The sequence below is a fragment of the Equus caballus genome, chromosome 1 (assembly GCF_041296265.1).
Source record: "Equus caballus isolate H_3958 breed thoroughbred chromosome 1, TB-T2T, whole genome shotgun sequence".
Taxonomy (NCBI): Eukaryota; Metazoa; Chordata; class Mammalia; order Perissodactyla; family Equidae; genus Equus; species Equus caballus.
Window position 1 is genome coordinate 155,677,960 of NC_091684.1, and position 26,625 is coordinate 155,704,584.

Below are 26,625 nucleotides of genomic sequence, written 5' to 3' on the forward strand. Positions count from 1 at the left end.
TACAGAACCATTTTCATCTCAATGTCCAATGAGACAACCTTTTAACATGGTTCATTTTTCTAATTTTTCTATGTCTATATACAAAATTGTATCATGTACTATGTACAGTTTTGGGGGGCTTTTTTTCTTTTTACATTGCATCATCTATTTTTACCTTGTCAATGCTTATTTTTGAAACATACTTTTAAATGATGTTTATCATTCTATCGTATGAATATGCCATACTTTATCTGATTCTATCTTTGGGCAGTGTGTTGCTTCTAATTTTTCACTATTCTAAGTAACACACTTTACATAAATCTTTGACTGCAATCCTGATTATTTCCCAACTCTAAACAACTAAAAATGGAAGTTTCAGGTCTGGAGGAATAGTTTTATTCACTGATAAATTGCATTTACATATTTCTACATCATATTCCACTAAAATGTAACAGCTGAGATTCCACCAGTGCTATGTGAGAGAAGCTGCAAGAAAGCAGATTATGTGAGAACAGATACTGGTAGGTAGATGAATGTGGAGGTGGGTGTCTGTGGAAATTCTTTTCTGATGGCTCACTTATATCAGTGGATAGGAAGCAAGGCCTTCATCCAGAGCGAGGGTGTAATGGCAGTATTGAGTGTTTCCGGTGAGAAGAAGAAGTATGGTTTAGTTTTCTAGGAGAGTGAATGGCGTAGGCTAGTTCAGTCAGATAACTGATAACCTGATAACTCCAAGAACCCATATAAGATTAATGAATACAAAATAATACCATGGTTGTATATTTTTCCTTAGATACATTCAGCAGCATGAGTGGAGGCATAGAGTATAAGAGAGTAGGATTTAACCAGGATTAAACTCCTCAGTCCTGATCTCCGGTCTAGACTGCTATGCTGGTCTTCAGTCTAATGTATGGTATTTCCTTCCTGTTGGACATTCTGGATTTTCCATGTGTGCCTCACTTTTCTCCTGTTCTCCAGCAGCTCTGTGCCACAGACCCCCGACCACTGCTTTTTCACCTGCTAGACTTCTACCGGTCCTTTTCGCTTCAAATCGCAGACTAAGCTTTCCAGACCCCTCCCCCTCACACCCAGTGGAGACCCTTCCTCACAGCTCCCGGAAGACCCCGTGATGGCCCGCATCAGCATCATTCCGTGTACCACATTTCTTCAGCATCTTTATTCTCTATTTGATCCTAAATGCCCTCAGGGCAGGGACCTTTGCATTGTTTGTTTTTTAACACTCACCTCCCATCTCAATACCTGGTGCATATTAAGTCCTCATTCAATGTTCATGAATGAAAGTGAGTTTTTCATAATGAAGGGATAAATTTCCTGATAAACCTTCATCAGCAAGAAATCAAGTTGCCTTGATCGTACCATACCATACCCTACATAACTAATGAAGACATTTGTCAATAAAAAGTAACAGGCCGAAGAACAAATTATTCACTACTGGACGAAAGTGTCAAAAATAAGAAAAGTATTTACTTCCACAGGTAGCTTGGATCCAACATTTACTTTATCTCATTAGCTTTAGAATGATAGTAATAAATAATAAATACTGCTTTTGTAGAAAATTCTTTAGATTTTGTAAACATTTTCATGTTTACAATATGACTAGAAAACACACACACACACACAAACATACACATACACTCTTCCAAAAAAAAAGGCCACGTTCAAATCCAGCTATGGGGATTCCTTCAAAGAGAAAGTGTCTTCTAAGTAAATCTGTAAGAAAAGATAGACATTTAATCAATTTGGTAGGGAAAGTAGAACATTCCAGGCTGAGTACAGCATGAAGAAAATACCTAAAGGTTAATAAATTGTAAACTTCTCTAGTAAGTTGTATCTTTGTAGGCAGAAATTTATAGCTTATGTATCTTCTTTTTAATATATTTTTAAAGTTTTTATACAGTCAAATTCACAAAGCTTTCATTTTATTTTATTTTAGTTTTTGAGAGGACAATTCTCCCTGAGCTAACATCCTTTGCCAATCCTCTTTTTTTTTTTTGCTTGAGGAAGATGGTCCCTGAGCTAATATCTGTGCCAATCTTCCTGCATTTTTTGTGTGTGGGTCACCTCCACAGCATGACTGATGAGCAGAGTAGGTCCACACTTGGGATCCAAACCCATGAACCCTTTGGTTTGTGGGCCACCAAAGTAGAGCGTGCAGAACTTTAACCACTTGGCCAGAGGGCAGGCCCATAGCTTACATATCTTTGCCTCATGAGGTCATGTACAAAATCCACACTGAGCAGAAGTGTGCAGAGTAAATGAAAAGACTGACTCTTTCATTTTTTATTGAGTCATTCTACCTTTAGGCAGACATGGACATGGAATAAAGAAAGGAAAGGCCAAATTTTGACCTAATAACATAGTATGGGAATTGCAGATACATTATAATTCTCTCACTGCATTCTTTATGTACAAAATGTAATGGAAGGTAGAGATAAAAGAAACCTCAATTGCCATTAGAGAATAAAATAGGATTTCCACTTGGATCTTTAGAGGCTGCTATTCTTAAAAATTAATTCGCTTGATAAATGCTCAAGTTTCTTCTTCACTTTTTCTGTGTGAACATTTTTATCCTATGTGCTGTAGATGGAAATGGATATTCCCAAATCTCTGAGTTCAAATTCACAGCCCCAAGAGTTATTCATACCTGAACAAGCTAGCGATGGATACTTAACTTGTCTCCAAATGTCCTGGGGATAATTGAAAGACAAATTCCCTGCCCAAATGTTATTAATTATATATTTAGCACCTTGGGTAGCTTATTTCTGAGAGGCTTTAGAGATCAAAAGGATGTGAAAAAAGTGAAGAGAATCAAAGCGAAAACATCAATTTGAATTGAGCTGCACAATGAGAATTTACTCCAGCGCTTTGCTGCAACGTAACCTATAAATAACCCTCTGAGGTTCACTTGCCAAACAGGAGCCATCACAAGGCAGGCACCTTAGATGTCAGCCGTTAATTTGCATGTCAGTGAAACATTAATTTGATGAAAATTTTAAAGCTTTATGCACTATTTATATCATAATTGGAAGCACAGTAAGTGTGCTAATACAAGGATTTTCATTTATCCAATGTGCTTTTTAAAAGGCCAAGTTTAAATGATCAGTATTTATCATTGTCTGAAAGTTTGCTTCAGTTCAGGACAACAGATCTGCATTTTAAGCTTTCCATTATTTTTAACATTAACTGTAATCGAGATGTCTGAAAACATTGGCGCCTATGTGGGAGATAGAGAAGATGAGACTCAGATTTATACCCAGAGGTAGCTGGTTAGATTTGGAAGTTTAATTCAGAGTTTGTTGCCTTAGCTATAAACATGTCACCCTGGGTCAATAATTTAGTTCTGGTTTTTTTTTTTTTTCAGGTTTTCACTTTTTTTCTCATTCCTTGTGTTTTTCTACAGTCAAAAAGAACAGTTTTGTGGGTGGTCCCTTCTAAAAGCTAAAAATGGTTGTTGATTCAAGTGCAAAGAGAAACAACCACTGGGCACTTAAACTTAACTACTGTATTTAAGTACAGTACTTAGAACAAATATTGTGTTTACATAGCTAGAAATTTTATAAGCTGTTGGCCTGGTGGGATGTAGCTTGCCACCAGAATTGCCACACCTGTCAATTAGTTCTAGCCACTGGCTGACGGGACAGCAAGCAGAAAACGCAATAAGAGACAGAGAGAGGAAGAAAGAAACAGAAGGGAAGAGAAAGACAATAGAAATGTCTGGAAGTCTCCACTATCAGAATCACAATGATTTTTCCAACATTCATTTTCATCCTCCCATCCTCAGACTACTTAGAGTTTAGTACTCCCAGAGGAGAATTCTTTCTAATGAAAAGATTTGGTTACTTTGCTTTACCGGTTCATACTATTTATAGTGTTTTTCTAGAAAGTGGAAGCTGAGCATCATTAAAGATAAGGTCAAGGATTTCAATTTAATGCAACAGATGTATATATATATATATATATATATATATATATGTTACTCATTATTGGCTAATTTGTTATGTGTTCATGACTTCTCTATCCAGCGAGAATATAGTATAAGTATCTTCAGACCAGAAATCACACCTTAGTTTGCCCCATATCCTCAGCATTTACAATATTAGACGTTAATAATATTTGCAGACGAGTGTATTTCTGAACACTTATTCATATTAACTTTGGTGGTCTGTCTCCCCCCCCAAAAAAATTAGACATTTCGACAGAAAATACATACACAAGTGGAATAAGATAAAGTCATTGAGAAAGATACCACACGTGTGTTCCACAGAGCCTCCCAGGCTCAGTAGATTAGATCTCAGATTGGCTCTGAGCTTTCTAGTGGCCAAAGCAAAAGAGAAAATATGATCAGTTAAGAAATTCACAGTACCCCTGAGATTAAAAATGCTAATTTATCAGGAAAAAAGGGCATATATCAAAAGCAGACACAATCATTAATTTGTAGGGCCTTATATGGTCATTTCATAAATGTGTACATTTTTACTACTCAATCATGTTAATCTTCCTTTTCCAGAGAGTCTAAATGAATACCAGTTATTAAAAATAAAACTTAATTCAAAACCTTTTCTTCATATTCTTTTATGGAAAGGAAAACTAAATTTAAGATTTAAAGGCGCTAATTCGAACCCCTTAACCTATTTGGCTCTGATTGCGTCTGGTTACGAACACTGAGCGCCGCACCCCATCTTCCTCAGTAAACACTTCACAAGCACTAAACTGAAAGAAGAAAGGGAGCTCTTTAAAGGAAATTTTTCCAAAATAAACATTGACAATTTTCATTTTTACATCAATAGAACAGCGCTCCCTCCCCTCCCAGCCCTCCCACCTACCCCCCAACCCTGGCGAAAAATGAAAAAATATAGCGTAAGAAAACAGTGGGTAGTTTTCATCACTTAGTGTGCAGAAAAGTGAATGGAATGAAAGTTAGCATTCAAATGCAGCAAAGCAAAGGTATTATGATACTCTATTACTTTGCCTTATGATATGTGAAGTTAGTGCCTGAACTACCCAAACGTGTATTATGTGCTACAGAGCTTGGACTTCGAAAGGTCAGAGAAGCATTCCTCAATGAATTTTATCCACTGCAACCTGCCTTTCTCTTCCTGTGCGAAGCGCTGACTCTTTCTAGGTTTAGTGAAAGTCGTTCTCTCTCTCTTCATCTCTCCTCCCACTAATTCCCATACGTTTTCAACAGGAAGTCTCCTAACCAGACAATGTTGAAGATGGTCACACGTAAATTTATGACAAAGAAGAAAAATAACAAAAGATTCAGAGCCAACAAAGTATTAATTTAAAAGGCAATTAATTTTGCAGAAGAAAAGAGATCCACATAAACTCAGCTCGGGTCTGAATAATCGTATACAGTACAAATAATTCTCTATTTGGGGGTCCTGAGAAATTTCAGCAAGTGGTTGTGGAGTAATGAATGTTTGTAATTCATTAGCTACTATTTTAAAATGCAAAGCACACCATGACATCAATGATGTTCTTTTTAATCTCAACAAACAGGCTATTACAATTAAAGCACTTGCAAAAAGACAGTATATTTAAATATAACTTTTGATGAGGCTTTAGTGTTTTAATAACAATAATTTGGTAACATTTCATAATTCTAAAGAAGAAATGGTGTTATGAGATTGGCTCAAAAATACATGTATACGCCAACCTTTTATGGTATTTAGTAAGAGCTAGCATTTCTATCGTGAAAATTTCTTTTCCCCTTAGTAAGGTTTTAGTGTATCTTTAAGAAAATAATCACTATTCACTCAAAAAAATATTTTTCCCAAGTAGAGAAAATAATAGCATTTTAAAGTGCTTGATTTTCTTTTCTCACTTTCCATCTTCCTTCAGCTCCTAGACAACAAAACAATGGTTCTTTCTTCATGTGGAAGAGTAAACTCAATAAATACAAATGGCTAGGGGCCTCACAGCAGTGAAATTATGGCTTCACGAGGACTTTTTCTTTTCTTTATGAAGAAACAAGTTTAAAAGGACCTTTTTCAACATACTTTAAAGTCATGCATATTTCAATGATATAATTAAATTGGCCACACTAAACATTGCTGACTGATAAATGAGACCAAAATAATTAAGTTCTGTTCTTTGTACAATCAAGATTTAGTGCAGCAATCAATCTGGGTAAGAATTTGGAGTTTGGAGAGTTCAGAAGATGAACAAACAACGAGCTAAAATCGGTCATGAGGGAAGGAGGCTAAATGAGTATACAGTTTATACGTAGCTGTGGATACCTTCCATGTCTTAATCTTCACTAGAAGTTGGTGGATTCATTGCCTGTGTGGTCCCACACTAAGCTGCACATGGTATGCAAGTAGACAAACAAAAGAGCAGTTTAAAAGATAATCCTATGCATTCAGTGAGCACTACTGATATTGAAAATGTAACATAATAATAGACTAAAAATGTAAAAGTTTTTTTTTTCCAAAGCCAAAGAAACCAAACTAGAGGCACAAATACCGTGATGAAAGCATTAAGGATATAAATAGTAAGAGTGATGAAGGAGAGAAAGCGAACACAATACACTTTCCACACATATTGTGGAACTCTGACTATGGTCTGGATGCCTACTCAGATTTCCATTTTTGTTTATCTTCTACCTAACTCCCTCTTCTCTCCTTAGAATAAATCACACAGCTTTCCATACCCTAAATAACACTTCCACTGCATGGTTTTTCCCTGTGGAATTAGACTGTGGTCAGAGAGAGGTGTTCATATTATTTTTCCTGGGGGCTGGAACTCCAGGCTGCAGCAGACAGATGCACTTAGCAAGTCCATCAGGCAAGTCAAAGCATAGTATAAGTAGGGCAGTGAGGTGTGTTAGTAACTACTGGGATTTTCAACTAGCTACAAACGTGTGTGTGTGTGTATAATTTTTAAAAATCCCTCTTGTCAAGAGCTTACTCTGATCACTGCCCATAGACCATAGTGAAAGAAAGAACATCCCTCTCAGGAAAATGCACCCTCCTTTGTAGTAGGCTAAGGAACAGACACCGCCAACAAGTGACATCATTGTAATTTAGGGAAATTGGGAAAACTCAAATAAGAGCGTCCTAGCCTCCAACATAATGATTATGCACTAGCTGCGTTTTGGCATCTCCAACTAGGGATAACAGACTCTCTTTGCCTCTGGATACACGCCTGCCTCCATGAACGGTAGCATGTGGCTAGGGTGGGGGAGCAATGGATGTCCACAACAGCGCTTGGCCGTTTGTAGAGTGGAAAATGCACTTTGTTTTTGAAAACAGATTCCTCTCCTGGAACCACGCAATTCGACTAGCTGAAGGCACAAATGGAATAAATACACATTCCAAACAGGAGTGTGTGTGTGTGTGGGGGGGGGGGGTTGTAAACCCCACCCAGGAATCTTTAAGAGAAACAGGTGCTAACAAGAGAAAGCAGCTAGCTGCCAATAACACTTAAAACTCTATCTTCGTTACTCTGAAAACAATTTCAGCGGGGAAATCTCGCGCCCTGTTTCTGAGGGTTTAATTCACTAGGCTGTCTCCGTGAATTAGAGTCAGATCCAAGTTTCACACTCAGGAGCGGTTTTCGCTGTCAACTACTACTGCCCTCCGAGCTGGAAGTCCGTTTCCAAACTGGGCAAGCCCTTTCCTCCAGGCTGCCTTGACCCTCACTCCTCCAAGTCGTCACCTTTATTTACGGGCCCGTGAGCGGTGTCTGTGTCGCTCAGCCGGCCCCAAGAACAGTCACCGCGAACAATGAGCCAGACAAGGGACCCACCCAGCGAACGCCTGCTGGCCGGCCGCGCGCAAGCCAGCCAGCGCGGGACGCTCCGGGATCCGGGGCTCTCCGTGCCCCCATCCTTTCCCCTCCAGAACCCCAGAAAAGCAAGAAGGTAGGTCGCTCCCTACACCCAGACTCCCAGAACCACTCAGTCAGCCTTCCTCCCAGCACCCACCAGTTAAAGACGCTGTATCTCAAAAGAAAATCAGAGGAGGGGGCGGCGTGGCAGTCGGGCCGGTTGCCCTTCCGGATCCAACTGGTCCAGCCCGGGGGTTTGGCACCACTTGCGCCCGAGTCCGCCGCACATTAAAATCCCCCAGGATTTCGGGTGGGGGCAAGAGGTGGGGCCAGGAGCCATAAAGTGGCTTCCGCTCCCTCCCCCCGGCCTGGCAGGGCTCGGGGATCGGGCAAGACACAAAAGATGGGTAGTATCAGTGCCAGCAACTCTGCGGCCACCTCCGTCTGCGCTGCGCAGGCGACCCGGGCGGCGGGGCATCGGGGCCGGGTCCCCGCGCCAGCTGGGCGCGCCCGGAGGCTGGAGCATCCCTGGACGCCGCCGCAGCTCCTCAACAGGAGCTCCTAGCCCCGCAGATAAAGAGGCTGGGGCGCGGGGGACACGGAGGGAGAAAAGGCAAGACTTACTTAGGGGCCGAAGGCTCAGCCGGACTCCCGCTTCGTACTCGGCAGGTGTCTGGCCCCGCGGGCCCAGGCGGAGGGCGCTGGCGCGGCTCCGAGCTGGGCTCCACTTGGGCGAGGACGGGAAACTCCCCTCGCCGGCGGGCGCCGCGCTCCTCGCTGTCACCGCACCGAGCGACGCAGACACGCTCCCCACTGCCTCCTCGGTCCTGGTGGGGCTCTCTGCCCGCCGCTCCCGCTTCGCCTGCCCCCCCCAGACCACACCCTGTCACCTCAGCAGCCCTCCACTCCTTCCTCTTTGACACTTCCACCGGTTACTCCTCCGTCTGCGTCCTCCCACTCCCCTTGGCCCACGTGCTTCTGCCGCTCCCTCGGCTCTGAACTTCCCCCGCCGGAGCCCCCACCTCTGCGCTGAAACCCCACGTTCTCCAAGCGGAGGAAAGGTCCCGGGTGACGTGGCGGCCGACTGCCCTCTAGGTCCTCGCTCACCCTCCCCCAGCCCCTTCATACGCAGGACCCATCATTTTGATTTTATTAATACGATGATTTAGATATTGTGTATTATAGATAAGATGTAATTTTTAATATGCCATATATCACTTGTAGTATTATAGACATTTATTCTCCAGTGCCACTTTGTCATCCTCTAGCAGCTGTCCACTGGCCTTTGGGACTGAACTGTCAGCCCAGCTTTCTCCATAAGCAAAAAGCCCAGCAACATTCCAGAACACCCTCTTTTGCCTAACCCAAACCAAAAAATGCCATTTTCTACTGACCCCTTTCTCATTTTTTTGCAGTTGTTATAAAAACATTTTGATATTCACTTTTCCCTGTCCCCTTGGCACTCTGTTCATAGTTCCGTGACAGTTCTTGTCACCCATATGGTATTCTCTCTTCACGTGACTGCTTCTCCTACCGGGCCATAGATTTCCCCAGGCAAAACTTTGTCATGCTCATAACTTTATCAGCAGCTTCTAGTATGGTCCCCAGTACATACTATATGCTCAAAAGACTGTTTAAGGACTGAATGCTATTTTTTAAATAGGATGCAAGCGTTAGTGGCTTTGTATTCTATTTAAAGGAAAAATCCCCTCAATCGCATCCTTGTCTGTATTCCAACTAATAGGTAATGTAGAAAACTAAAAACTTTTTGTGTTTGGCTGGGTGATTTCTCATACATTCCTTAACATAATCCTTAAAACAAGTCTTCTTTGTAGATATTACCTGCTTTTTCTAACATGGTGAAGGTCACTAAGTTGGAAGCTCCTAAGCGTCAGAGCTGGGGCTCCAGCTCTGCTCAGACAAGCACAAGCTGCCAGGGACTGACGCTCTTATTGCACTACCATCCTGCCCTGACCGTCCAGCGCCACGTGCTCAGGCCACATACCGGCTCCACAGACAGCCTGCTCATGCCGCTCTCCTCCACCATTTCCCCTTCCCTTGTCCTCTTTTCTAACTCTTGACCCCCCAAGTCAGAGTTCTGAGTTCTAAAACAGAAAAACAAGCAAGCAAGCAAACACTTCTCTAAGCTCAGCTCTCTTGCAGCACTTGTTGTCTTAGCTCTTACGTTTAAAAAATTTTTGTCTGTTTTTGGTGTATATCTTGCCTCCGTGATCCATGTGTCTTTCACTGGGCTTCTTGGTTCTTTGGCTTCTGCATTGAAATAAACAGCAGCTAACATTTATTAAGTTAAAGACATCCTCTAGCAGCCAGCCATTGCTCTGAGCACTTTACACATATATTAGCTAATTTAATCTTCAACAATCTTATGACATATAGATGGGAGACAGAGGCACAGAGGTGGGGCCACATAGCCTGTAATGAGTGGAGCAGGGATTGGATTCCTGAAGTCTGCTTCAGAGGCTGCCCTCTAACCACCCTGCTGCATGACCTTCCATGATCCCTTTAAAAATTATTATTTGTAAATAATAAATATTTATTCATCTATGCTTAGCTTCATAGAAGGAAAAAGAGACAGTAATGACATGGGCAGAACTTCAGATTGTCCAGGACATATGATTGTCCCAGCACCACTAGAACTGCTTTTGTTGGTGGGATTGTGGACCCCCACCTGTGCCCTGTAATTGAAACATGAGAAGGACTCAATCCAGGATCATGACTTCAGGTGTGTGTGTGAGATGAGACTTCAAGATTGGATTCGAGGTCTTTCTTCACAATTGGCAAAAGACATCCCCAGTAACTGACTCCTGGCTAAGCCCATCAACAAGCCAATTTGTGTTCTTCAGGGACCCTGCTCTGTGCAAGGCATCGCCTCAGTCCCTGTGGCAGGCTGAATAATGGCCCCCAAAAGACGTCCATGTATTGGTCCCTGGAACCATAAATATTACCGTATGTGGCAAAAAAATGGACTTTTGCAGATGTAATTAATTAAGGATCTTGAGATGGAGAGGTAATCCTGGATCATCTAGGTGGGTCCTAATTGCAATCATATGTCCTTATAAGAGGGAAGCAGATGGAAATTTGACACACAGAAGAGGACGAGGCAATGCAGCTACGGAGGCAAAGACTGGAGTGATGCAGCCACAAGCCCAGGAACGCCACCAGAAGCTGGAGGAGGAAAGAGAGAGATCACGCCAACAATCACTTGAGGGAACACAGTCCTGTCTACATGTTTTTTCTGGTCCAGGGAAAGTGCTTTTGCACTTCTGGCCTCCAGAGCTGTAAGAAAATAAATGTGTGTTGTTTTAAGCCACCAAGTTTATGGTAATTTGTTATAGCAGCCAAAGGAAACTAATATGGTCCCCAAATCTGGAAGACGGCTTTCTATACCTGGGCATGAAATAGAGGAAAGATGTTCCAAGCAATTGGTCAGTCCCCTCTTTGGTGGCTGGCGGGGCCACCCAGTTAGGGGAGGGAGAGGGGCATTTGACCCCAGGATAATATTGTGTAAAAGCCTCCAGTTTAGACTCTCATTATCTCCAAATAATAAATACATACAATAACTGAGATACACTTTACCAGATTTAGAGTGACCTTGAAGTTTTAAATTTGTTTCCCACTATCTGACCGTACTGCCTAATGTGTGTGATGATTTAATTTTAAAATATATAGTCTATAATTACCTAGTGAATAGCAAAAATATATTTTCTTTGAGTTAGAAGTGTTAATTTATAAAATGAAAAAAATATATAAACTCTTCATAAACTTTGTAACCCTTGCTAGAAAGTTGTTCACATTTTGCTGTATTTGGGACCTCAGAACAAACAAACAAAAAATGTGGCCTAGGCTCTTGTAACCTTTGAGAGGCCCTAACAGCTGATATTAAGAACCTTGATAAATGTACTAGATTTTTTTTAACTAGGCCTATCAGATAAAATACAACAGACCCAATTAAGCTTGACTGACAGATGAAAACTTATAATGTTTTAGTATGAGTCCACGTGCCAGGCAATATTTGGGACAATACATTGTCTCTGTTTTGCAACATGTTGTTAACCCTGCAATATTTGGGGTTTGAGGACATAATATACTAAAAAGTTATTCATTGTTTATCTGAAATTCAAATTTAACTAGGTACCCTGTATTTTTTGCTCAGTCCGGCAATCCTATTGTTGACTCTTCAGTTGCTTATGCATTTTCCCATTCTTCTCCCTTCCCCTGATCCTCCACACTTCCTCCCCCTCAGTTTTCTTTTTTTTTTTTTTTTTAAAGATTTTTTATTTTTTTCCTTTTTCTCCCCAAAGCCCCTCTGGTACATAGTTGTATATTCTTCGTTGTGGGTCCTTCTAGTTGTGGTATGTGGGACGCTGCCTCAGCGTGGTTTGATGAGCGGTGCCATGTCCGCACCCAGGATTCGAACCAACGAAACACTGGGCCGCCTGCAGCGGAGCGCGCGAACTTAACCACTCGGCCACGGGGCCAGCCCCCCCCTCAGTTTTCATTTAACTAATGAAACTAATGAACTAAATTATGTTCACTTAAAGCAAGGCTTATGTAAGATTTAACCCCTCACTGCTGGCTTGGGGCTGATGCCTTGCTCTACACAGAAGAAAAGAGAGAACGATGTGAGTCTTCTGAGATTTGGTCATAGAGCATCAATCTACTTCACCAGTGGGGATTTCCCATTAGGTCACACAAAAGGTTTAGCTTGCTACTATTTATCATACAAATAGTGGATTGGATTAAGATGAAGATGTGTTTTTTCTCTTTGAACTACTTTCCTATCATTCATAGTCCTTTGGATTTAGTAGAATAATTCTGGCCAGGAGTAGGCGTATATTCTTTGTTCCTTTTATATCCCTTCCTCTATGAATTCTGGCAGCTGGATGTATAGTGGGCAGTACAAAAAGGCAGAGGCAGAAAGGATGATAATTTGTGTAGCCTGTATTGGAAACACAAGAGAGACAAAGCAAGTCAGGTAAATCACAAAGTTATCTGAGACTTAGTTTCCTCCTCTGTAGAAATAGACCACAAACCCTGATTCTACATACTTTACATCTCTAAACTCTTCCTCGATCCATTTTTATATCTTTTTTTACATGATATTCTTTGTTTTGAATTAAAATTATTTGGAGACTTGAGTCAGACAGTTGTTGATTTGGATCTCAGTGCCTCTGCTTTCTAGTTGAGTGAACTTGGCAAGTTTTTAATCTCTCTGACCTTCAGGATTCTCTCCTGAAAACAAAGGGATAAACAATAATCACCTCATAAAGTTGTTATGAAATTAAATGAGAAAATGTAAAATCTTTCACGTAGTGCCTGGGACAATATAATCAATCAATAAACGGTGACTATTTTTTTGGCCTTACCTGATGTGATGATTCCATGCTGTACTTTATCCCCCAGGCATGTCTACTATAATGATTTCACATATTAAGCCCTCAAAACACATTAGCTAAATAAATGCATGAATGGACATTAGGTAATTTATATGTAAGGGCTATGAAATTGACAAGGTGTTGTAGAATTTTAAGAGGTTAGCACTATTAGTAATAATTAATAAGTAATAATAGGTGACACTGCTGAATCTTTGATTCTGGCTCAGCTTTGGAGAACTACTCTGTAAGAAACATTTGATGTTTAACCTTTTCATCTAAAAATTCAACTGGGAGAGACACTGTCTACAGCAGAGCAACATCTGCCAATCAATAGAAAATGTTTCATTCATTTTGCTTTGCTCAATAAAAATTCCCATTCTTCCTTCAAAGACTTTTTACTATATTTCTTTCACTGTACCAATATCAATTAAATTAGTCTTGGCTAAATTTGAAAAAGACTTCCCCTTCCACCTCACAAGTGGCTTTTATTTGTCTCTCCCGTATCAGGATACAGAGTTCAGCAGGCCACAGCCAATGTGGTGGCCTCTCAGTCATCAGGGAGGCAAGCTCCAACATCCTTGCACTGCCTCTTAGCTGATGATGGCTGCTGGAACGCTGGTAATCAAAATTCTTTGTGCACTGGGAGTAGAGGGAAAAGGATAAAGGGTAAAAAGTGAGCCCCTCCAGGTGAATCAATTTTCTTTAAAGAGCCTTCCCAAAGTTCTACGCAATGAATTTCACCTACTCTCTGTGAACGGAGAAGCTAGGAAGTGTCACTTTTAGCAGGACACATTGCTGCCTGAATACAATTAGAGTATGTTACTCAGGAGAGAGAAGAGAAAGGATTTTAGGCAAATAACTAGCAGTATTTGCCATTGATCTCTTCACTTTTCCCTTTCGTCTTCATCTTCTAAGTCCTGGTTTGTTACCCTATTGGCAACTCCTTAAATGCTCTGTAACCTGAAGAGTTTCCCCGTCTCTTTCTGTATCTTTTCCACTATTTCACAACCCCACTGCCTCCTCTTTTGTCTTATCCATGCTGTCATTTTCCTATTCTTATATTGGTTCTTAATCATCCTAAAGTTCTTCATATATTTCATTTTTATTCTAAACTGCTCATACTATCTACTGTTTTCTCTCTGTGCTGTCCAACTGTGCTCTTTGACTCCACCATCGTTGTTGACTTTATACATTTTTCCACATTTAATCCAGATGTTTTCAGAGTCTTTGCTCCTTTTGATCTAGAAAACATTAGTGTGTGATGTGATGTCTAAATAATCCAGTGTTGAGAGGGAGGAAAAGTCAGTGGTGTACAAATCAAACAAGATTAACCATGTGTTGAAATGATTGAAACCGGCTAATGGATACGTGGGGGGTCATTATATCATTACTTCTAATCTTGTGCTTGTTTTAAAATTTGTGTAATAAAAAGTAAAGAAAGAAACAATTGCTTTACTCTCTATTTTGCAAACTGTTAAAGCATAAAGTCCTCCCCCAAATTTCTTCAGAAAACTCTGGGAGGTTTACATTGTGTTGGTTACTGCTGCTTCTGGGATCTTCTCTCACATTAATGTCACTCTGCCAACCACATCTTCCAGTATATGATTGTCATACTTCTCACCAAATTAGACACACATGCGCACACACACACAGTCCTTTCACACAAAGTAATTTGAATAAGGTAGTCTTTATGAAGAGCTGTCGGCCATATGCAGTGCTCTCATCACATGTTACGAAGCCATAGAAAAGACTACATTTCTCTTCATTCCTTAGAGCTATGTGTGGCCTTTTAACTTATTCTCATTGAGATGTAAACAGAAATTTTGCACAGTCTTTTTCTTCCTCCACCCTTCCTTCTTTACCCTGCTGATTAAAATACATACCTGAATTCCAGAGCCTGACCAGCCTCATGGACCATGAAGCAATGTCATTAGATGGCAGAACATCATGATAGAAGGAGCCTGGGTCCCAGAAAACCAGAGGCTACCGTAATAGCTCTGGACTGTCCTCCTTTGGTTTTGTTTATGAACACAAGAGAAATAAACAGCTATCTTTTTTGCTTTTAAAGATTGGCACCTGAGCTAACATCTGTTGCCAATCTTCTTTTCTTTTTCTTCTTCTTCCCAAAGGCCCCCAGTAGATAGTTGTATATTCTAGTTGTGAGTGCCACTGGTTGTGCTGTGTGGGACACCACCTCAGCAGGGCCTGATGAGCGATGCCATGTCTGCGCCCAGGATCCGAACCAGCAAAACCCGGGCTGCTGAAGCGGAGCTCATGAACTTAACCACTCAGCCACAAGGATGGCCCCCTAAACATCTATCTTATTTAAGCCATTGTTACTGTGTTGTGTGAGTGTTTCTTTCCATTACATGCTGCCAAATGTAATCCTACTTGATATACTTACCAGGAAATTTTGTTTTTTCTAAGCAAGTGCAATTCTGAGCCTAAGGGAAATTCTACTGCCAGATGTTAATAATTTATTTTCTCCTTCACCTCATTACACTTAATTCCTGTATCCATTCTTAGGTCCAGGTATAGACCCTTTCTTCTCTCCTTGACTTGCTATTGTCTGAACCAGTGTAATAAATAAAAATCTATTGCAAAGGCCAAATCTAAGTGGTTTAAGTATTACATTACGTTAAAAGAAGGATATATTGACTGTTTCGGTTATCTATTTTTGCTAGCAAATCGCTCCAAAACTTATTAGTGAAAAGAGCAATGTTCTATTATTTCTCACAATTTTGTGGATTTATTGGGATCAATTGGATGGTTCTTCTGTTCCACACAGTGTAACTGAGGCCACTCAGGTGGGTACATTCAGCTGGAAGATCTGTTGTGGCTGGAATGTCCACCAATGTCTTTCACCTTCTGGGGCCTCCCTCCATCTGGCCTTTCGTTATTTTGCTGTCTAGCCTGAGCGTCTTTCCAGCATGATGGCTGACTTCCAATAAGAAGTGTTTCAAGAGGACAAGCCCTAATGTGCAAGCATTTATGAAGCTTCTCCCGGCATAATGCTTGCTAATTTCCAATTAACCTAAATTTACAGATAAGGAAACTGAGCACAGGGAGTTTTAGTAATCTATCCAGAGTCATGGGTTTAGTAAGTAGTAGAGGCAGGATTTAAAACTAGCTAGGCTGACTCCATACTGTGAGAATGCAATTATGGCTAGGGCTGCAGAGTTTGGAGCTTCATTATTGTCTGTTTTACATATGTAAGCTTTGGCTTTCCAAAGGTTTCCCAGTAGAAAAACTAAAGACAGCATATTGTGCTACTTTCCTGGGTAAAACCATGGAGTGTGTTTTGAAATTTATAAAATATTATCCAATGCTAAAAATGTGAGAGCTGCCTTATCTTAGTGTACCCTCCACAGTGCCAGTCAGAGAGTCACTGTGCCACACAGTAGCTGCGTGTGATGTGACAGGATGCTGTGTCCCCTGGAGCTAGGATGGAGCACAGCCGTTACTGGGGGGATGAGGTGAGTGGGAGGAAGGCTGTGTCCTCCTCCTGTCAGTTGAATTTCCAGGTGAAACTCTGCCTCCCTGAGCACTGAGACTCCCTCTTTTTGCAATGAATGCCAGAGATGTAACAGAGACGCTTCGGCTGCTGGTTGAGTTTGCATGAAATCATCACCTCATTTCAGCACCACCAGAGAAGACTGAAGGGCACGCATGAGTCACCTTCAGCATTTTTAATGACATCCATTTCAGTTCACATCATTTGGCCAAGGATGCAATGGACTCAAATCAATTGTTTTAGGTAGTAAATGGAGCCCAAAATGTACTGTAATATAATTTATTTTGCAGAAATATCACAAAATACTTCACAGGTAATTATGTTTGATGTAGAAAAACACAAACTCTGAATGTGAAAATGTGTTTTGTAGGTTGCATTTAGAAAAGTGGTGGGTAGGGTTAAGGCAGTTTTCAGACTAGGAAAATAGAAATTCCATAAATAGGACTCATTTAATTAAAGGAGTGATGGGGAAAATTTTAAAAGGGCTTGAAAGTGAGAGGGGATTTCTGTGTGGAATCAGGTTCCTATTGTCTTTTCGCCTAAAGCATACTAAATGCACCTAATTAAATTAAATATACTAATTACACTAACGTATTTAATATCTATCTTTTTTTTCTTGTGTGCATTTTGGTTGACTGAGCAAAGTGACATGCCCTAAATTATCTGTGCCTGCCCTCTTCTGCCATGTCCTACTATTACTCTTTCTCTGGTTCCCTCTGCTCCAGCCACATTGGCATCCTTGCTGTTCCTCAAACACACCAGGCCCACTCCTGTTCCCCATGCCTGGAACAGCTTTCCTGGGGCTGTATGCGCTACTCTCTTACCTCTTTCAAATCTCTGCTTAAATTTCACGTTTTTCATAAGGCCTTAGTTAAAACTGCACTCCAGCACCACTCTTAGTATTCTCAATCTCTTTCATCTGCTCTGCTATTTTTTTAGAGAAAGAATTACCTTCTAATATACAATATAATTTACTGATCTCTTTATTGTTTGTCTCCATCTCTGCCATGTCCAATTCTAAAGCCCTACAATGTCCTGAAAGCTTTGTTTGTTAAATGGCACATCTCAAGAGCTAGCACATTGCCTAGCACATATAAGACACTCAATAAATATTTGTTGAATAAATAATAAAGCTTTCAAATGTACAATGTCTATTCTTAAATAATCCTTTCATGACTACATTGACATTCAGCTTTTGCATTGCCATGTGGTTGTAACAGAGAATAATGTCTAAGGGAATGAGAAATGAAGAGTAAGCTGAATGAAAAAAAACAATGGAGAAAGGATCTTGACCAAAAGAAGGGGACTGTTGTTCTTTTTGGGGTGGGCGGTGGTCAGGAACCTCTGTTTTATTTATTTATTTATTTATTTATTTATTTATATTACAGTGACCTTGGTTTATAACATTATATAAATTTCAGGTGTATATTGTTATATTTCGATTCCTCTTAGAATGCATGTTCCCCACGCAAAGACTAATTACAATCCATCACCATACACGTGTCTAATCACCCCTTTTGCCCTCTTCCCTCCCCTCTTTCCCTCTAGTAACCACCAACCCAATCTCTGTCTCCATGTGATTGTCATTGTTTCTATCTTCTACTTATGAGTGAGATCATATGGTATTTGACTTTCTCCCTCTGACTTATTTCACTCAGCATAATACCCTCGAGGTCCATCCATGTTGTCACAAATGGCTGGATTTTGTTGTTTCTTATGGCTGAGTAGTATTCCCTTGTGTATAAATACCACATCTTCTTTATCTATTCATCCCTTGATGGGCACCTAGGTTGCTTCCAAGTCTTGGCTATTGTGAATAATGCTGCGATGAACATAGGGGTGCATGTATCTTTATGCATTCGTGTTTTCATGTTCTTTGGATAAATTCCCAGCAGTGGAATAGCTGGATCGTTGGTAGTTCTATTCTTAATTTCTTGAGGAATCTCCATACTGTTTTCCAGAGTGGCTGCACCAGTTTGCACTCCCACCAGCGAGAGTGTTGTGCTGAGATGATATAGTCAGGATACAAATGCTCTAAAGCCACAGACCTAGCTCAAGATCACCAAATAACAGTCCTAAAAGTTGTCCGAGCTGAAAGAGGCAGAGGGCTAAGAATGAGCCGTATGACAAAACGCATTTCAATTTGCCTCACTTTAAAATTAACTGTTGTTTCAAAATTCCAACTTTACAAAATTGTTGTTCATGGAGAGTCTTTTAAATGTGGATCTACTAATCATTTTATGTTTTTAAATTTTAGTTAGCAATAAGTTTGCTCACTCTTAAACAAGAATTTTGTCAAATAGCCTTCGACTCATGTTCAAAAACTTCGTGTTAATACAAACTAGAATGCTGTGATAGAGCTACTCCTGAGCTATATATACCCAGCCTTAAAATAAACGAGCATCAAGATTGATTGCTAATGTCTGCCATGGGCATGAGAATGGGACTGTGACATTGGTGCCTGTATTTGCCATCCTGGGCCAAAAAGATCTCTAAAGCCCTTTCAGCTGCATCATTCTCTGTGAAAGACAAAGTATTAAGTGTTAGCAGAAATTCTGAAACAGGGAAATTTCAAGTGAATATATTAAGGGTCATAACTGGTTGAAAGGTAAGCAATGGAAATAAAGCTTCACTGAAAATAAAATTTAGGTTAGAACTTCCATGTGAATATGTGGGCTTACTCATGTGTGTTACCTAATACACGGGATCTCTTCACCTCAAGGAAGCACATCTGAAAAACGACCAAAAGACAGGAGGGATGTGTGTGTGTGTGTTTTCCTTTTTCACTTGTTTATTATGTGTTTCCCCAACTAGGCTGTATGTTTCATAATGGCAGAAAGTATACTTGATTTGTTCATAGTTCCAAGAACATAATAGGAAATGCATGAGTTGAAATAAGCCTGGCACTTTTGCAGCATGATCCAAAGGAGAATGTCATAACATTTTGTTGGGAAAATAGTGGCAAGAAAAACATCACTTTGGTTAATTTTTTGTTCCTTTTAAGAATTCCAGCATGGTTGCAATGGTAAAAAATATTTTTATTTAGAAAGCACAGACTTATTTCCATAATAAATAGTTACATTTTTCAGTTTTACCAAGATGTACTAGCCTTACATTATGCTGTGCCCCACCCCAACTATGTACAGAATCATTTGGGTCTCACTTTAAACAAATTTATTTTAAATGCATATTGCTAAGCAATTACCTTCAAAGAAGAAGAAATGCATTTACATATTTGACAAACTTAAGGACAACTCCCAGTAAAACTGAAAATAGGATTTCTACTTGACAAACAGGGAAAAAAAAAAAGCAACTAAAACAAAGCCTACAAAGCAAAATATAGAAATACAAAATACAAAGTAACTAGTAAGCAAAAAAATAGAGAAGGCATAAAATAAGATAGTAGAATAACATTAAATATGTTGATTATGTCATTTATATATGAGTTAAACTCCCCTATTAACAGCAACTACAAAAAGAAAGAGATGGAAATAAAAGTCACAATAATAATATAGAGTGGAACTCAACAAGATAAAAAGCATTGAAAGAGACAGTGGGTAATTCTATTGATAAAATCCATTTGAAGGGCTAACAGCAATAAATCTTCATGCGCACACACACAAAATATAGCGATAAAAATATTAGAAATAATTTGACATAAAAACAATTATTGGGGGCTGGCCCTGTGACCAAGTGCTTAAGTTTGCACAGTCTGCTTCAGTGGCCTGAGGTTTGCCAGTTCAGATCCCGGGCATGGACCTACACACATCTCATCAAGCCATGATGTGGTGGCATCACACATAGAAGAACTAGAATGACCTACAACTAGGATATGTGGCTATGTACTGAGGCTTTGGGGAGAAAAAACGAGGAAGATTGGCAACAGATGTTACCTCAGGGCCAATCTTCCTCACCAAAAAAAAAAAAAAAAAAGTTAAAAAGAAAAACAAAAGCAAAGTATACCTTTAAAAAAAAGAAATGAAACAATAGTGAGATGTTGGGACACTTTAGCTTAGTACTATCAGACTGACAAATCAAGACATGAAATAAATAAGCACAAATACTTATGAACAATATAAACTTATACTCACAAATAGAAAACATGTGCTTTGTTAAATGCCCAAGGAGTGTTTATAATATTTAATCATATTCAAAACCATGCAAAAAACCTCAACTTTTAAAAAAATGGAAACTGGAGATCCAAATTCCATCTTTTGTCCAAGAACAAACAAAACTAAAAATTAATTAAGATTCCATTAAACAGCAATTTCAAGAGGGAATAAAAATGCAATTAAAATGTCTTTAGAATAAAATTGAACTGAGAATAGTATGTATGAAAATTCCTAAGATAGTCTAAAATCCATGCACAATGGTAAACTTATATCCTTAGGAAATGTCATTTAAGAAAGATAAAATGAATGCAATAAGTTCTTTATTTAAGGAGTTAGAAAGTTTTAAAGAAGGCAACCCTGTAGAAAGTAGGGAAAAGAAAAGTAATGAATTAGTAAATAGAAAAAGTATAAAGTGAATAGATAGAAATATGTAAGGGTTTTTTTAATGGACATTTCTGAGAACTATAATTATTAAGAAGAGAAAATTATTTTAAAAATTAAGTATAAGAATACACATTGGAGAGATTTTAATTTTATATAACAATTCAATGCATAGCTGTATGTAAATATATTAGAAAGTCTTAATTTTGTGCAAAAAATATAAATCAGAGTAGAAAAATTTGAAATGCTTATTACATATATATAGTTATAAAAAATATGTTTGATTAAGACAGTTTTCCAACAAAGTTCTTCTGAGTTTACGAGAAACAGGTAACTAAGTGCAATGTGAAATATTCCAGAGCATTAAAAATATATAGAAAACAAACCAAATAATTCTATTAAGTTGTCTTCAGGTTGAAAGAAAAATTGTTCAAGATACAACTATAGAAGGATCTCTCTGAAAATAGAAAGGCATAATTCAATAATAATATAGAAAGAAATCATATTTAGCACCATATTTAATAAATTTCCAACCCTAATTTCATAGGATTCATTCCCAGAATTGCAAGGATGGTTTAATATTTGGAAAAATGTTAATGGCTTCCGCTACAATCATGTTAAGAGATTACAGAGTTGTGTGTAATAAACCCAAACCATTTCTTCAGTATTTGTAAAGATGTTTCAAACCATTTCAAATTAGTTTATACTTTAAGTTAATTCCAATCAACCCAAAAGGATTTTCTTTTTTTTGAAGTAGGAGATAATGGTTCTACAGGTCTTTAATAAAAGCAAACAAATAAGCATAGCTAAGAATGTTGATGACAAAGAACTTACTTTACTATAGTGCATATTTTAGGGTCTTACAGAAGCACAATAATTAAAGTATTGTTTTCTGTGTATCAGAATTGAAAATCAGATAAATGGAACAGAACAGAGGGCAGTAAAACTGATGCAAAATCTTAACGTGATAGGGAGTAACACAAGGCAATGTAAAGAGTTTTGGTGACAGTTTTAAATGTTTAATTGTATAACAAATTAGAAAGAAATGTAAGTGAATGTCAACAAAGGGCTGGATATGTAGAGGCTTTCTAAGCTTGAAAGTAATGTATGAAATTACACAGTATGAGATATATTGCCCAAACAATGATTTTAAAACATCTGTATAGCAAAAGACTATGCAAATAAAAGGTAAAATGGGAAAATACTTTGCATCTGATAGGACAGACAAAGGTTAACATCCCAAATTTCAAAGGAAGTGTTGCAAATTATTAAGAAAGTGGTAATGCTCCATTGGAAGAATACGGAAAAACATGTGAAAACATGTCTAACTTCATTAGAAACAAAGAAATGGAGATTAACGTAACAAAAGCCATATAGGACTAATCAATTTGATAAGTTTTAAAAATTTCTACAGCTAGTTAAGGGTGTAATAAAATGTGTACTTTCTTACCATGTAGTTACTAAATTAGTTGAGGATATAAAACTTCATATACAAGTGAAACAGGAATAAATGCATAGAAAAAGAATTGTATGGAAATACAACATTCAACAAAACTCATCTCTTTGCTGTGGGAATTTATAAGTTTTTATTTTAGTCTCTATAATTTTCTTTGTTGTTCAAAAACTTTACACAAAATTAACCCTATAATTACACTGTCGGTAATTAAGATATATAATTTATATGTTGGTAAATAAAAAAGGAAGCATAGAGAAATGTATCTATCATATGGTCTCAAGTATATAAACAAAAAGTTATGAAAAAATAATGGCAGGTAGCACTTAAAATTTTAACAGTGATTTGTTTGTGATCTTTTGATTAAGTGAAATGCTTTTCTCCTTTACGCTTTTGTATAGTCTATTTTTTCCTGTGAGCATATGTTAACCTCATAGTCAGAAAGAATAAGTTCAAATTTAAAACATCAACAGAAATAAAGTTGATTCACTTGTAATGATATCGTTTATAAGTTTGAAGGTGGTATTTTGCATAATTTGAGATCTGCCTATTTATAGCATTTTTTCTGTTAAGAAAACTAACAAAAACTTCTTTCTTAGCATTATGTAAGCACGAACGGCATTTAAGAGGCTTGATTTAATAGACATCATTTGTATAATAGAACAGTATTTAAATAATTATGTTCTGATTAGATTTAATGTTCAAAGACATTAATATAATAACATTTTTATGTACATCTTTACTTCTTTATCCAATAAAGGGATTGCATTTTTGTCAGTTATTTGGTTAAGTCAAAAGCAACATTCCCATCCCAGTTCTGTTGGGTTTAATATGAGATCAGTCTACTTCTCAATGGCTAGCCCTGGGAAATTTCCAGGACAGAGGAGAGAGCATGAAGCACTGTAGTTAGCGTTTATATAATTGTGATGCTGTAAAGTTGAATGATAACTCTATAATGGGTTGGGTATGCGCAAGACTAGATTAGCCCATTAAAACCTATTACCTTTATTTGCCAGGCTTCTCTGCCTCCACTCCTGTGGATTGTGCTTGGGGATTATCACTGAGTTGTCATGACTGAAAATAATTATGATAAAAAAGCCGGGGCTCAGATTGTGACAATAATGCTAAAAGGAATGAGGTTTTTTTGTTGGGAAGGTGGTCTTTTGTATGTGTCTGAGTGCCCATATTTTATTGCGTCGAGTGCCCTTTTTACTACTGAGTTATAGTGATTCTTTATATGATTTGGATACAAGCCTTTTGTCAGATACGTGTATCGCAAATACTTTCTCCCAGTCAATGGATTGCCTTTTCATTTTCTTGATAATGTCATTTGAAGATAAGAAGATATTAATGTTGGTGAAGACTGTTATCTCTTTTTTATTTCATGGTCAGTGCTTTTTACAGCGTATCTAATAAATCTTTGTCTACCTCAGGGTCATGGAGTTTTCCCCTCGTGTTTTCTTCTAGAAAGTTTAGAGTTTTAGCTTTTACATTTAGGTCTATGATTCATTTCAAATTTACTTTTGTGTACAATGTGATATTGGTTGAGGTTCATTAAATTGATACAGATATCCAGTTGTTTTAGCACATTTGTTGAAAAGAGGTTTTCCGCCATTGAATTGGATTGATGCCTGTCTCAAAAATTATTTGACCATATATGTATGGTCTGTTTATGGAATCTCTATTCTGTTCCATTGACCTGTAGGTTTATCTTTATATCAATACAATGCTATAATGATTATTGTAGCTCTATAGTAAGTCTTGAAATCAGGTAGTGTACGTCCTCCAACTTTGTTCTTTTTCAAGAGTTTTCACTATTCTAAGTTCTCTGATTCTCCATACGAATTTTAGAATCAGCTCATCAACAAAATAAAAAGCTTGCTGGAAAATTGATTGAAAGTTCATTGAATACATTGATCAATTTGGGGAAAACGAACATTTTGACAGTTGAATCTTGTAATTATTATTATTATTTTTTTTTTTTGAGGAAGATTAGCCCTGAGCTAACTGCTGCCAATCCTCCTCTTTTTGCTGAGGAAGACTGGCCCTGAGCTAACATCCGTGCCCATCTTCCTCTACTTTATATATGGGACGCCTGCCACAGCATGGCTTGATGAGTGGTGCCATCTCCCCACCCGGGATCCAAACTGGCAAACCCTGGGCCGCTGAAGCAGAACGTGCACACTTAACCACTGTGCCATCAGGCTGGCCCAAATCTTCTAATTATTGAAAATGATTTTTCTCTGTTTATTTAGATATTCTTTTAATGTCTTTCAACTATGCTCTTTAGTTTTGAGTATAGAGGTTTTACACCTTTTTTGTTAAATTTCTTCCTCAACAGTTAGTGTTTTTGATACTATTGTAAATGACCTTAGTTTTAATTTCATTTTCCAATTGTGTGTTGCTAATCCATAGAGAAATACAAAAATACAGTTAATTTTACTATGCGACTTTGTATCCTGCAACCTTGCTAAATTCATTTATATTTCTAGCAGAGTTTTTTTTAATGCTTCTTAGTATTTTCTATGTAGACAATCATATAATTTATGGATAAGAAAAGTTTTACTTCTATCCTATATATTTCCTTTTTTTAAAAAAAATCTTCTTTTTCTTGCCTTATTGTACTGGCTAAGAACTGTGGTGCAATTTTGACTAGAAATTTTGAGAATAGACATCCTTGCCTTTTTTCCTGGGCTTTTCCTCGGTCAAACTTTCCATCTTTTACCATTAAGTATGTAGGATTTAGATATTGAAGTTACACACACTCACACACACACACACACACACAATTTAATGTTATGGAAAAGCAGATATTTGGTCAGTAAGGTAAATGGTTTATGTACTTGAATCTGTATTAATATATTTAAATGTTACTTTTAAACTATTACTATCTATCAATTTAAACTTTGAGCCTTGAACACATTAAGGCATTAAGGCTAGTATTTTGAAGAGGTGTGGCAGCAAGGGTACCTGGAGAGGTCATTAACAAAATCTTTGTGTTATTTTTAAATTAAAAAAAAAAAACATACAATACTTCTCTAAAAGTTTAAATAGGAAAGAATAACAACTGATGAAGACACCAACTGACAATGGTGTATTCCCATGAGACATCATTATATTAAGGACCTTGGCATGCTTTCCTTCCAGATACAGATGCCCCTTAGGAGATTTTGATCATCTCATTTGCTCCAACCAAGAAAATCAAGACACTCATATGATTATCCTCACGTTTCCTGTACCCCAAGTCTCCCCTCATTACCAAGAATCTTTGGTGCCAATTAATACATGGTGCCAGTGTCCCCACTACAGACTTGGGGACCCTCATCTCAACCATGAGCGCCATTTGTCAATTCTCCAGCCACAGCTCTGGGATGTTCTGATCTGACCCCATGAGGGCTACTTGAGTCATTCCTTTTCCTTTCTGCCTTTCAGTTTGTTTATCAATAAAGGAGGAGAGTGTTAGAAGCTAAACTCAAATACTTACTAAAAGCATTTTGGAAATACAAATTCTTATATAGAATTGGTTTTACATTCTGTATCTGCACAACTTTAAGTTTGAAAACAAAGCAGGCAAAAAACAATAGTTTTACTGAGGCCTCAGAAGCATGTCAGGAACAGCTCTATTCTGGGGGACTCCTGACATCCAGAGAGTTGGCAAGCTCAGGCACTAGTTTCGTATTTGAGAACAAAGGACGTAAATCCTTTTATAAAGTTAAGAATCCCTTTGTTCACAAAATAATCACATCCTATTTTATCTGTTTTGTAAGTTTGGATTTTTGTATTCTGAGTCTGGTTAAAGTCAAGCACACTCCTGGTAAAAACAAAAGTCTGCTGCTTTGTTCCACAGTACTTTTAAGCCTGCTGTTTCCTATGATCAAAACACAGGGCACCATACAAATGCATTCAGTGTATGTAGAAACTCTGAATGTGTTTTGAGAAGATGGATGCCTTTCCAGGCTCATCTCCTGCGAAGCTACTCCCTCACCTCCACTGGAC

General features: G+C 38.4%; 1 protein-coding gene and 1 long non-coding RNA gene across 16 annotated transcripts in view; one reads left to right on the plus strand and one right to left on the minus strand.

Moving 5' to 3' along the window:
- The window catches only part of SEMA6D (semaphorin 6D), a 571,496-nt gene extending 562,695 nt beyond the window's left edge, over positions 1-8,801 (minus strand). For 9 of the 15 annotated variants that reach the window (XM_070271691.1, XM_070271682.1, XM_070271587.1 and 6 more), the window contains exon 1: positions 8,398-8,736. The gene's annotated coding sequence lies outside the window, so the exon portion shown is untranslated. Of the gene's footprint in view, positions 1-8,397 lie in introns of all 15 variants that reach the window. The other 6 variants (XM_070271625.1, XM_070271484.1, XM_070271619.1 and 3 more) reach the window with 6 other exon arrangements.
- On the plus strand, positions 7,544-11,098 carry LOC138924831 (uncharacterized). The gene is made up of 2 exons (XR_011440134.1): positions 7,544-7,867; positions 10,855-11,098. It is a non-coding gene; the product is annotated as an uncharacterized lncRNA (long non-coding RNA).
- The last annotated feature ends 15,527 nt before the right edge of the window (positions 11,099-26,625 follow it).